The sequence below is a fragment of the Oncorhynchus masou genome, unplaced genomic scaffold (genome assembly GCF_036934945.1).
Source record: "Oncorhynchus masou masou isolate Uvic2021 unplaced genomic scaffold, UVic_Omas_1.1 unplaced_scaffold_1659, whole genome shotgun sequence".
Taxonomy (NCBI): domain Eukaryota; kingdom Metazoa; phylum Chordata; class Actinopteri; order Salmoniformes; family Salmonidae; genus Oncorhynchus; species Oncorhynchus masou.
Window position 1 is genome coordinate 8,921 of NW_027006714.1, and position 13,507 is coordinate 22,427.

Consider the following 13,507-nt stretch of genomic DNA (forward strand, 5'->3'; position numbering starts at 1 on the left):
AGAGTGACTGTATCTGTTGTCTGTGTGGAACAGAGTGACTGTATCTGTTGTCTGTGTGGAACAGAGTGACTGTATCTGTTGTCTGTATGGAACAGAGTGACTGTATCTGTTGTCTGTGTGGAACAGAGTGACTGTACCTGTTGTCTGTATTGGACAGAGTGACTGTACCTGGTGTCTGTATGGAACAGAGTGACTGTATCTGTTGTCTGTGTGGAACAGAGTGACTGTATCTGTTGTCTGTGTGGAACAGAGTGACTGTATCTGTTGTCTGTGTGGAACAGAGTGACTGTATCTGTTGTCTGTATGGAACAGAGTGACTGTATCTGTTGTCTGTATGGAACAGAGTGAATGTATCTGTTGTCTGTGTGGAACAGAGTGACTGTATCTGTTGTCTGTATGGAACAGAGTGACTGTACCTGTTGTCTGTATGGAACAGAGTGACTGTATCTGTTGTCTGTATGGAACAGAGTGACTGTATCTGTTGTCTGTGTGGAACAGAGTGACTGTATCTGTTGTCTGTGTGGAACAGAGTGACTGTATCTGTTGTCTGTATGGAACAGAGTGACTGTATCTGTTGTCTGTATGGAACAGAGTGAATGTATCTGTTGTCTGTGTGGAACAGAGTGACTGTATCTGTTGTCTGTATGGAACAGAGTGACTGTACCTGTTGTCTGTATGGAACAGAGTGACTGTATCTGTTGTCTGTATGGAACAGAGTGACTGTATCTGTTGTCTGTATGGAACAGAGTGACTGTATCTGTTGTCTGTATGGAGCAGAGTGACTGTACCTGTTGTCTGTATGGAACAGAGTGACTGTACCTGTTGTCTGTATGGGACAATGAGTGAATGTACCTGTTGTCTGTATGGAGCAGAGTGACTGTACCTGTTGTCTGTATGGAACAGAGTGACTGTATCTGTTGTCTGTATGGAGCAGAGTGACTGTGCCTGCTGTCTGTATGGAACAGAGTGACTGTACCTGGTGTCTGTGTGGAACAGAGTGACTATCTGTTGTCTGTATGGAACAGAGTGACTGTATATGTTGTCTGTGTGGAACAGAGTGACTGTACCTGCTGTCTGTATGGAACAGAGTGACTGTACCTGTTGTCTGTATGGAACAGAGTGACTGTATCTGTTGTCTGTATGGGACAATGAGTGAATGTACCTGTTGTCTGTATGGAACAGAGTGACTGTACCTGCTGTCTGTATGTAACAGAGTGACTATCTGTTGTCTGTATGGAACAGAGTGACTGTATCTGTTGTCTGTATGGAGCAGAGTGACTGTACCTGTTGTCTGTATGGGACAATGAGTGAATGTACCTGTTGTCTGTATGGGACAGAGTGACTGTACCTGGTGTCTGTATGGGACAATGAGTGAATGTACCTGTTGTCTGTATGGGACAGAGTGAATGTACCTGTTGTCTGTATGGAACAGAGTGACTGTACCTGTTGTCTGTATGGGACAGAGTGACTGTACCTGGTGTCTGTGTGGAACAGAGTGACTGTACCTGGTGTCTGTGTGGAACAGAGTGACTATCTGTTGTCTGTATGGAACAGAGTGACTGTATATGTTGTCTGTATGGAGCAGAGTGACTGTACCTGCTGTCTGTATGGAACAGAGTGACTGTATCTGTTGTCTGTATGGAACAGAGTGACTATCTGTTGTCTGTGTGGAACAGAGTGACTGTATCTGTTGTCTGTATGGAGCAGAGTGACTGTACCTGCTGTCTGTATGGAACAGAGTGACTGTATCTGTTGTCTGTATGGAACAGAGTGACTATCTGTTGTCTGTGTGGAACAGAGTGACTGTATCTGTTGTCTGTATGGAGCAGAGTGACTGTACCTGTTGTCTGTATGGGACAGAGTGACTGTATCTGTTGTCTGTGTGGAGCAGAGTGACTGTACCTGTTGTTGTCGTTCTCTGCTCTCTTCACTGCAGCTCTGAGCTCCTGGTTGGAGAAGTGGATGGCCTCCTTGTCTCGGATCTCGTCCCCCAGCAGCCTCCTGAGGTCCAGCACCTCCTTCCTCTGGTCATCCCTCACCTGAGCCACTGCCCTCAGCTCCCTGTGGGACTCGATCAGCTCTTCTCGCCCTGCGTCACGTTCGTCCTCTGCCTGATGGAGGTCCCGCCGAAGACCCTCCACCTAGCAGGACCAGGGAATGGAGATGAGAGGAGGACCTCACTGAGGCTTCAAACCAGAGATGGAGATCGGAGCACTCGAACCCAAGAGACCACTTTGGACTTGATTCAATCCGTATTGCAGAAGTCCTGCTTTATAGCGTGATTGCAGAGGCAGTGTTTACTGTGTATGCAGTCTCCGCGAACGCAGAAACATTGTCTCGAACATTTTTATTACGTTATAGCGCAGATATTCTGGGATACGGATTGAATCTAGGCCCAAGACTGCTTCAAATTAACCAGACCAAGGAAGGCAAGACAGGGGAGGAGAGGTGGAGGGAGGACAGAAGGGAGGAGAGGGGAGGAGAGGAGAGGTGGAGGGAGGAGACGGGAGGAGAGGTCGAGGGAGGACAGGAGGGAGGACAGGAGGGAGGAGAGGGGAGGAGAGGTGGAGGGAGGAGAGGGGAGGAGAGGTAGAGGGAGGAGAGGGGAGGGAGGACAGGTGGAGGGAGGACAGGAGGGAGGAGAGGGGAGGAGAGGTGGAGGGAGGAAAGGGGAGGAGAGGTGGAGGGAGGAGGGAGGAGAGGTGGAGGGAGGACAGGAGGGAGGAGAGGGGAGGAGAGGGGAGGAGAGGTAGAGGGAGGAGAGGGGAGGAGAGGGGAGGGAGGAGGGAGGAGAGGTGGAGGGAGGGACAGGAAGGAGGAGAGGGGAGGAGAGGTGGAGGGAGGAAAGGGGAGGAGAGGTGGAGGGAGAAGAGGGGAGGAGAGGTGGAGGGAGAAGGGGAGGAGAGGTGGAGGGAGAAGAGGGGAGGAGGTGTAGGGAGGGAGGGGGAGGAGAGGTGTAGGGAGGTGAGGGGAGGAGAGGTGTAGGGAGGAGAGGGGAGGAGAGGTGTAGGGGAGAGGGAGGTGGAGGGAGGAGAGGTGGAGGGGAGGAGAGGGGAGGAGAGGGAGGGAGGAGAGAAGGGAGGAGAGGAAGGGAGGAGAGGTGGAGGGAAGACAGGAGGTAGGAGAGAGGGGAGGAGAGGTGGAGGGAGGAGAGAAGGGAGGAGAGGTGGAGGGAGGGAGAAGGGAGGGAGGAGGGAGGAGAGGGAGAGAGGAGGAAGGAGGGAGGGAGATGAGGTGGGAGGAGGGAGGAGAGGAGGGAGGAGAGGGGAGGGAGGAGGGAGGAGAGGGGAGGGAGGAGGGAGGAGGGAGAGGCATGATGTTTGTACAGGTCACATAATATGTTTCTTCTCATCAATTCTAATCCTCTCCCTTTCCAACCCATCAAACTTAATTTCAGGGAAATGGGGGGGGGGAGAATATCCTGGGTTCAAATGCTATTCAGGGGAAAGGGGGATGGAGAATATCCTGGGTTCAAATACTATTCAGGGAAAGGGGGATGGAGAATATCCTGGGTTCAACTACTACTCAGGGGAAAGGGGGGGGGGTGGAGAATAGCCTGGGTTCAACTACTATTCAAGGAAAAGGGGGGATGGAGAATAGCCTGGGTTCAAATACTATTCAAAATCATTCATAAGCGTTTGATTTATCTGAAGTGCGAAATGTTCATATGATGGACTACTGCATTGTTTCCACAGTGCCAGCCAAGCTCAGCTAAAGTATTGAGAATAATTCAAATACTATTTGAATCCAGGTCTGGAGGGTAGAGGAAAGCCCTCTGATTGTGGTCCTCAAGTAGATGAGAGTGAAGCTAGGGGAACCTGTCCCATCTCATCGGAGCCTGCCTCTCCCTGCAGCAGGAGAGAAAATAAACACTGACTTATTTACACGAGGGGTTAACTCCAACTTGGATTTCATTATATTACCAAGAGCGCTCTTGCTTTCTCTCGCTCTCTCTATCTCTCTCTCTCTCTCTCAATTCAAATCAATTTAAGGGCTTTATTACCATGGGAAACATATGTTTTTCATTGCCAAAGCAAGTGAAATAGATAATAAACAAAAGTGAAATAAACAATTAAAAAAATGAACAGTAAACATTACACTCACGAAAGTTCCAAGAGAATAAAGACATTTCAAATGTCATATTATGTGGAAATAGTTAAAGTACAAAAAGGGAAAATAAATAAGCATAAATAAGGGTTGTATTTACACTGGTGTTTGTTCTTCACTTCACTGGTAGATATGGGAATTTATTCTCTCTCTGTCTCTGTCATTGTCATGCATGAGAATCCTGAGCCTGGATTAGTCTCATAATCAAACAAGGGAAGATCAGGGAGGTTCAAATAATCAAACAAGGGAAGATCAGGGAGGTTCAAATAATCAAACAAGGGAAGATCAGGGAGGTTCAAATAATCAAACAAGGGAAGATCAGGGAGGTTCAAATAATCAAACAAGGGAAGATCAGGGAGGTTCAAATAATCAAACAAGGGAAGATCAGGGAGGTTCAAATAATCAAACAAGGGAAGATCAGGGAGGTTCAAATAATCAAACAAGGGAAGATCAGGGAGGTTCAAATAATCAAACAAGGGAAGATCAGGGAGGTTCAAATAATCAAACAAGGGAAGATCAGGGAGGTTCAAATAATCAAACAAGGGAAGATCAGGAGGTTCAAATAATCAAACAAGGGAAGATCAGGGAGGTTCAAATAATCAAACAAGGGAAGATCAGGGAGGTTCAAATAATCAAACAAGGGAAGATCAGGGAGGTTCTGCCATGTCTGACAGTGTCTTTTATAGCTCTCTCAAAGACAATGTGCGCACCAAATGGCGCCCTATTAAGTGCCCTACTTTTGACTCAGGCACTGGTCCAAAATAGTGCGCTATAAACGTAAAGGAAAAGGCTGTCAATTGAGATGCCAAGGTTTTACCAAGGTTTACCAGCACCACGATGCCTCCTCCACCCATGCTCTACCAAGGTTTACCAGCACCACGATGCCTGCTCTACAAAGGTTTACCAGCACCACGATGCCTACTCCACCCATGCTGTACCAAGGTTTACCAGCACCACGATGCCTCCTCCACCCATGCTCTACCAAGGTTTTACCAGCACCACGATGCCTCCTCCACCCATGCTCTACCAAGGTTTACCAGCACCACGATGCCTCCTCCACCCATGCTCTACCAAGGTTTACCAGCACCACGATGCCCACTCCACCCATGCTGTACCAAGGTTTACCAGCACCACGATGCCTCCTCCACCCATGCTCTACCAAGGTTTACCAGCACCACGATGCCTCCTCCACCCATGCTCTACCAAGGTTTACCAGCACCACGATGCCTCCTCCACCCATGCTCTACCAAGGTTTTACAGCACCACGATGCCTACTCCACCCATGCTCTACCAAGGTTTACCAGCACCACGATGCCTACTCCACCCATGCTCTACCAAGGTTTACCAGCACCACGATGCCTACTCCACCCATGCTCTACCAAGGTTTACCAGCACCACGATGCCTACTTCACCCATGCTCTACCAAGGTTTACCAGCACCACGATGCCCACTCCACCCATGCTCTACCAAGGTTTACCAGCACCACGATGCCTACTCCACCCATGCTCTACCAAGGTTTACCAGCACCACAATGCCCACTCCACCCATGCTCTACCAAGGTTTTACAGCACCACGATGCCTACTCCACCCATGCTCTACCAAGGTTTTACAGCACCACGATGCCTCCTCCACCCAGGCTCTACCAAGGTTTACCAGCACCACGATGCCCGCTCCACCCATGCTCTACCAAGGTTTTACAGCACCACGATGCCCCCTCCAACCAGGCTCTACCAAGGTTTACCAGCACCACGATGCCTACTCCACCCATGCTCTACCAAGGTTTACCAGCACCACAATGCCTACTCCACCCAGGCTCTACCAAGGTTTACCAGCACCACGATGCCTACTCCACCCATGCTCTACCAAGGTTTACCAGCACCACGATGCCTACTCCACCCATGCTCTACCAAGGTTTTACAGCACCACGATGCCTACTCCACCCATGCTCTACCAAGGTTTTACAGCACCACGATGCCCACTCCACCCATGCTCTACCAAGGTTTTACAGCACCACGATGCCCACTCCACCCATGCTCTACCAAGGTTTTACAGCACCACGATGCCTACTCCACCCATGCTCTACCAAGGTTTTACAGCACCACGATGCCTACTCCACCCATGCTCTACCAAGGTTTTACAGCACCACGATGCCTACTCCACCCATGCTCTACCAAGGTTTTACAGCACCACGATGCCCACTCCACCCATGCTCTACCAAGGTTTTACAGCACCACGATGCCCACTCCACCCATGCTCTACCAAGGTTTTACAGCACCACGATGCCTACTCCACCCATGCTCTACCAAGGTTTTACAGCACCACGATGCCTACTCCACCCATGCTCTACCAAGGTTTTACAGCACCACGATACCTACTCCACCCATGCTCTACCAAGGTTTTACAGCACCACGATACCTACTCCACCCATGCTCTACCAAGGTTTTACAGCACCACGATGCCTCCTCCACCCATGCTCTACCAAGGTTTACCAGCACCACGATGCCTACTCCACCCATGTTCTACTAAGGTTTTCCAGCACACAGCTTTGACCTGCTACCGTAACTGTGTTGGTATTGTACTTTAAACCATGTGTAGGCAGGTTGTTTAGGATTCAACATTCAGAAAGGCACTCGTACATCTGAGCTGTCTTTTTTTTGCAGGGAACAGTTGAATAAAATGGATAAAGGAAGAGAAAAAAAAACAAGGACATTTCTAAGTGACCCCCAAACTTTTGAACGGTAGTGTATGTCTATGTCCTGGGAAATACTTGTGTTACTTACAACCTCATGCTAATCGCATTAGCCTACGTTAGCTCAACCGTCCCGTGAGGGCGCGGTGGGGGGGGGGGGCCCACCGATCCTGAAGAACTGTTAAACAAATACAAAACTCGTAAGAAAAATTGTAGACATATTTACACATCTGAAATTGGATGCCTACTCCAAATCCCTGAATCCGAAGCTTCAGATACAAATGTCCTCAGTAATGCTGTGCACAGTTGGTCAAGTTCAGTAAAAGAGCACGCATGTCCTCATTTATAAAATATAATTACGAAAACCGGTGGAGAACTCACAGATGTGGAACGGAACATAACTGTGGAGTATTGATAGTGTGTACTGCGTGCATTTGAATTGGCAGAAGTTATTTGTCAGTTCCACATGGGCCCAGCTTGCATTTCTCCATGACAGGCACATTCCCCAATCCACCACTCCGCCATAAAGCACTGTGTCCCTGGGCTGTGTCCGTAAGGATGGCGTTGCATCTCACGGATGAGGGCAATGACCTCTTTCTTCCTTGAGAGTATGAGACGGGACTCTCCTCCGTTCTAGCAGGACGCACACAATAGTACTACTCCACCATGCTCACTGCCTCTTGTCTGCTACTCCAACAACCCAAAATGCTCTTTTAAGAGTCACCTGATGAATGGAAATAAGCACTGAGACTCTCTGGTTACCTAGGCAAGTTCCCTAGGTAACCAGAGAGTGAGAGGAAAGACTGCTCACTAACTAGGTATTTCCTACTGTTCAAATTCCCTAGTGTAATTCTGGTGGACTATTTCCCTACTATTCTGTAGGGTCTATTTCTGTGTTATTCTGACCAGTCTATTCCCTAGTGTACTATTCTGATCAGGGACTATTTCCTAGTGTACTATTCTGTTATTTCCTAGTGTACTATTCTGATCAGAGACTATTTCCTAGTGTACTATTCTGATCAGGGAGGTCTATTTCCTAGTGTACTATTCTGATCAGGGTCTATTTCCTAGTGTACTATTCTGATCAGGTAATTTCCTAGTGTACTATTCTGATCAGGGTCTATATCCTAGTGTACTATTCTGATCAGAGGTCTATTTCCTATACTGTGACCCCTGATCAGAGACTTTTCTGATCAGGGTCTATTTCCTAGTGTACTATTCTGATCAGGGTCTATATCCTAGTGTACTATTCTGATCAGGGACTCAGTGTACTATTCTGATCTTATTCCTAGTGTACTATTCTGATCAGGGTCTATTTCCTAGTGTACTATTCTGATCAGGGTCTATTTCCTAGTGTACTATTCTGATCAGGGTCTATTTCCTAGTGTACTATTCTGATCAGGGACTATTTCCTATCTGTACTATTCTGATCAGGGTCTATTTCCTAGTGTACTATTCTGATCAGGGTCTATTTCCTAGTGTACTGTTCTGATCAGGGTCTATTTCTAGTGTACTATTCTGATCAGGGTCTATTTCCTAAAATACTATACTGATCAGAGACTATTTCCTAGTGTACTATTCCTGATCAGGGTCTATTTCCTAGTGTACTATTCTGATCAGGGACTATTTCCTAGTGTACTATTTGAATTGGGACTATTTCCTAGTGTACTATTCTGATCAAGGTCTATTTCCTAGTGTACTATTCTGATCAGGGGACTATTCCCTAGTGTACTATTCTGATCAGGGACTATTTCCTAGTGTACTATTCTGATCAGGGTCTATTTCCTAGTGTACTGTTCTGATCAGGGTCTATTTCCTAGTGTACTATTCTGATCAGGGTATATTTCCTAGTGTACTGTTCTGATCAGGGTCTATTTCCTAGTGTACTATTCTGATCAGGGTCTATTTCCTAGTGTACTATACTGATCAGAGACTATTTCCTAGTGTACTATTCTGATCAGGGGACTATTTCCTAGTGTACTATTCTGATCAGGGACTATTTCCTGGTGTACTATTCTGATCAGGGACTATTTCCCTAGTGTACTATTCTGATCAAGGTCTATTTCCTAGTGTACTATTCTGATCAGGGACTATTCCCTAGTGTACTATTCTGATCAGGGACTATTTCCTAGTGTACTATTCTGATCAGGGTCTATTTCCTAGTGTACTATTCTGATCAGGGTCTATTTCCTAGTGTACTATTCTGATCAGGGTCTATTTCCTAGTGTACTATTCTGATCAGGGTCTATTTCCTAGTGTACTATTCTGATCAGGGACTATTTCCTAGTGTACTATTCTGATCAGGGTCTATTTCCTAGTGTACTGTTCTGATCAGGGTCTATATCCTAGTGTACTATTCTGATCAGGGTCTATTTCCTAGTGTACTATACTGATCAGAGACTATTTCCTAGTGTACTATTCTGATCAGGGACTATTTCCTAGTGTACTATTCTGATCAGGGACTATTTCCTAGTGTACTATTCTGATCAGGGACTATTTCCTAGTGTACTATTCTGATCAAGGTCTATTTCCTAGTGTACTATTCTGATCAGGGACTATTCCCTAGTGTACTATTCTGATCAGGGACTATTTCCTAGTGTACTATTCTGATCAGGGACTATTTCCTAGTGTACTATTCTGATCAGGGTCAACACTACACTGTTGAAGTGTCCTATACAGGGAATAGGGTGGCAGTTAAGACCGCTGACGTTCTGTCTTTCGAACAGTCCCTCCCTCCCTCCTCCCTCCCTCCCTCCCTCCTCCCTCCCTCCCTCCCTCCCTCCTCCTCCCTCCCTCCCTCCCTCACCCATCTCATAACCGCTCCCACACCACCACTCCTCATTCTCCTCACCCCTCACCCAACCCCACTTCTCACCACACCCTCACTCCTCCATCTAGTCACAGTACTATCATCTATCTAGTCACAGTACTATCATCTATCTAGTCACAGTCGTCAGTAGTAGATGGTGAGGCAGAGAGTAGAGGATGAGGCAGGGGGGAAGAAGGAAAGGAGGAGAGGCAGGGAGGGAGGGAGGGAGGGTGAGGGCAGGGAGGGAGGAGAGGGCAGGGAGGAGGAGGGTGAGGCAGGGAGGGAGGAGAGGGTGAGGCAGGGAGGGAGGAGAGAGGTGAGGCAGGGAGGAGAGGGAGGGAGGTGAGGCAGGGAGGAGGGTGAGGCAGGGAGGAGGAGAGGGGTGAGGGCAGGGAGGGAGGGAGAGGGTGAGGCAGGGAGGGGAGGGAGAGGGTGAGGCAGGGAGGGAGGGGAGAGGGTGAGGCAGGGAGGGAGGAGGGTGAGGCAGGGAGGGGAGAGGGTGAGGCAGGGAGGAGAGGGTGAGGCAGGGAGGAGAGGGTGATTGAAGGGCCACTCACCTCATGTCGTGCTGTTTCTCTCTGCTGGTTGAGCTCTCTGACCTGCTCAGTCAGACTCTTCTCTGATGACTCATGGGAACTCAGAGACTCCTCGAAGCGAGAATTAGGGACTGCAGCTCACACTGAAGACCTGCTATACTGTCCTAAAGAGATCGACGGAGAGAGGAAGGGAGGGGGGAAACTAAGTGATCAAAGGGAATCGAGAGATGGATTGAAATATTTGTTTAAAAGCTAGAGGAAAGAAAGAGCTTATAGTTATGCGACAGTCATAACAATGTTTTCTCTCTCATCTGCCTTTGTAGTCCCAAACCAGTCATCATGTCTCCATCACGGTTACCGGGTTGAGGTCAATTTTAATTGAATTCAGTCAAATCAAGAAGTAATTCGACATTCCAATTCAATAAACTGAAACCGGATAAAAATTTATTTCATAAGTTGTTTCATTTTTTTCCAAATAAAATCACTTCCAATTGACCCCAACCATCATGGTTCCCTACCTTGTCCTGTTCGTGAAGGCTCAGAGCATCTCTCCTGCCTCTCTCCATCTCCAGCCTTGCTGTCTCCAGATCCTGCTGTAGGCCTGCAAGCCTCTCTGTCAGGGCTGCCTTCTCCCCCTCCTTCTGGGACAGGGCCTGGGCCATGGAAATAGAGTTACAATTACATTATTTAGTCATGGTGTTTAGTACTTAAGTAAAAATACTTTAAAGTACTACTTAAGTTGTTTTTTGGGGGTCTGTACTTTACTATTTATATTTTTGACTACTTTAACTTCACTACATTACTAAAGTAAATAATGTGCCTCTGATCTGGAAGGCTCATTAAACAGAACATCCCTGTTCATCCCTACTGACTCTGATCTGGAGGACTCACTAAACAGAGAACATCCCTGATCATCCCTACTGCCTCTGATCTGGAGGACTCACTAAACAGAGAACATCCCTGATCATCCCTACTGCCTCTGATCTGGAGGACTCACTAAACACAAATGCTTTATTTGTAAATTATCTCTGAGTGTTGGCGTGTACCCCTGGCTATCCATACATAAAAAAAAATGTTTTAAATGGTGTCATCTGGTTTGCTTAACTTCTTCGATATAGGGGGCGCTCTTTTAAGATATTTTGTCACGAAAAGATGCTCGACTATGCATATAATTGACAGCTTTGGAAAGAAAACACTCTGACGTTTCCAAAACTGCAAAGATATTGTCTGTGAGTGCCCCAGAACTAATGCTACAGGCGAAACCAAGATGAAATTTCATACAGGAAATGCCCCAGATTTTGAATGCGCTGTGTTCCAATGTCTCCTTATATGGCTGTGAATGCGCCAGGAATGAGCCTACACTTTCTGTCGTTTCCCCAAGGTGTCTGCAGCATTGTGACGTATTTGTAGGAATGTCATTGGAAGATTGACCATAAGAGACTACATTTACCAGGTGTCTGCTTGGTGTCCTCCGTCGAAATTATTGCGCAATCTCCAGCTGCGTCCACTTTTCCATTTGGTTCAGAGGAGAAAGGCAACTGCCACGAGTGATTTATCATCGAATAGATATGTGAAAAACACCTTGAGGATTGATTCTAAACAACGTTTGTCATGTTTCTGTTGATATTATGGAGTTAATTTGGAAAAAAGTTTGGCGTTGTAATGAATGAACTTTCTGGGTTTTTTCTTAGCCAAACGTGATGAACAAATGGAGCGATTTCACCTACACAAATAATATTCCTGGAAAAACTGAACTTTTGCTATCTAACTGAGAGTCTCCTTATTGAAAACATCTGAAGTTCTTCAAAGGTAAATTATTTTATTAGAATGCTTTTCTTGTTTTTGTGAAAATGTTGCCTGCTGAATGCTAGGCTTAATGCCATGCTAGCTATCAATACTCTTACACAAATGCTTGTGTAGTTTTGGTTAAAGCATATTTTGAAAATCTGAGATGACAGTGTTGTTAACCTGTTGATGCTCTGGGGGCGCTATTTCATTTTTGGATGAAAAACGTTCCCGTTTTAAACAAGATATTTTGTCACAAAAAGATGCTCGACTATGCATATAATTGATAGCATTCGAAAGAAAACACTCTGACGTGTCCAGAACTACCAATATATTTTCTGTGCGTGCCCTAGAACGTGAGCTTCAGGCAAAACCAAGATGAGATGGCATCAGGAAATGAGCAGGATTTTGAGGCTCTGTTTTCCATTGTCTCCTTATATGGCTGTGAATGCGAGAGGAATGAGCCTGCCCTTTCTGTCGTTTCCCCAAGGTGTCTGCAGCATTGTGACGTATTTGTAGGCAGATCATTGGAAGATTGACCATAAGAGACCACATTTACCAGGTGTCTGCACGGTGTCCTGCACCGAAATTGGTGCGCAAAAGTCACCTGCCAGTATTTTTCCATGGGATACAGAGAGGAAAGCAAGCTTCCACGAACTGCATATCAATGAAGAGATATGTGAAAAAACACCTTGAGGATTGATTCCAAACAACGTTTGCCATGTTTCGGTCGATATTATGTAGTTAATCCGGAAAAAGTTTTACGTTGTAGGTGACTAGTCAATTTCTATGGTTCAAAAGCATATTTTGAAAATCTGAGATGACAGTGTTGTTAAGAAAAGGCTAAGCTTGAGAGCAGACGCATTATTTTCATTTTATTTGCGATTTTCAGAAATCGTTAACGTTGCTTTATGCTAATGAGCCTGAGGCTTTAGTCACAAACCCGGATCCGGGATGGGGAGTTTCAAGAAGTTAACAAAAGGCTAAGCTTGTGAGCCAATATATTTATCTCATTTCATTTGCGATTTTCATGAATAGTTAACGTTGCGTTATGCTAATGAGCTTGAGGCTATGATTACGCTCCCGGATACGGGATTGCTCGACGCTAGAGGTTAAATATAAGGAATTTGAAATGATTTCTATTTTTTTACTTTTGATACTATATTTATAACCAAATAGTTTTATACTTTTACAAAACACCCTAGCAACCCCAGGGCTACATGATGGGAATAGCTCTCGCTGTTTCCCCTGTCCTCAGGACATGTAAAGATGTCCACACACACACCTCTACCTGTTGTTTTGTGCTCTCGGCCTGCAGCAGGCTATTGTTGCAGACTTGTTGCAGCCGAACCATCTCCTCTTGCAGCTGCTGCAGGTCAGCCTGGCTCTGCAAACGCTGCTGCTCACAATGGGATCGTAGCTGGGCCTCTGCACGCTCCCTCTGCAGGGTTAGGTTCACACACTGCTGTTCCTGCACATCACATCACATCAAGCACGCACGCACGCACGCACACACACAATTGATTTGATTTAAATACAGCTCTAGGTCATACAACGGCAAAAAAACGACAACATTCAAAG

The 13,507-nt window shown here is 46.4% G+C and overlaps 1 pseudogene; it reads right to left on the reverse strand.

Moving 5' to 3' along the window:
- Positions 1–1,902: 1,902 nt before the first annotated feature.
- Positions 1,903–13,507, reverse strand: part of LOC135531816 (rootletin-like) — an 84,867-nt pseudogene continuing 73,262 nt past the window's right edge.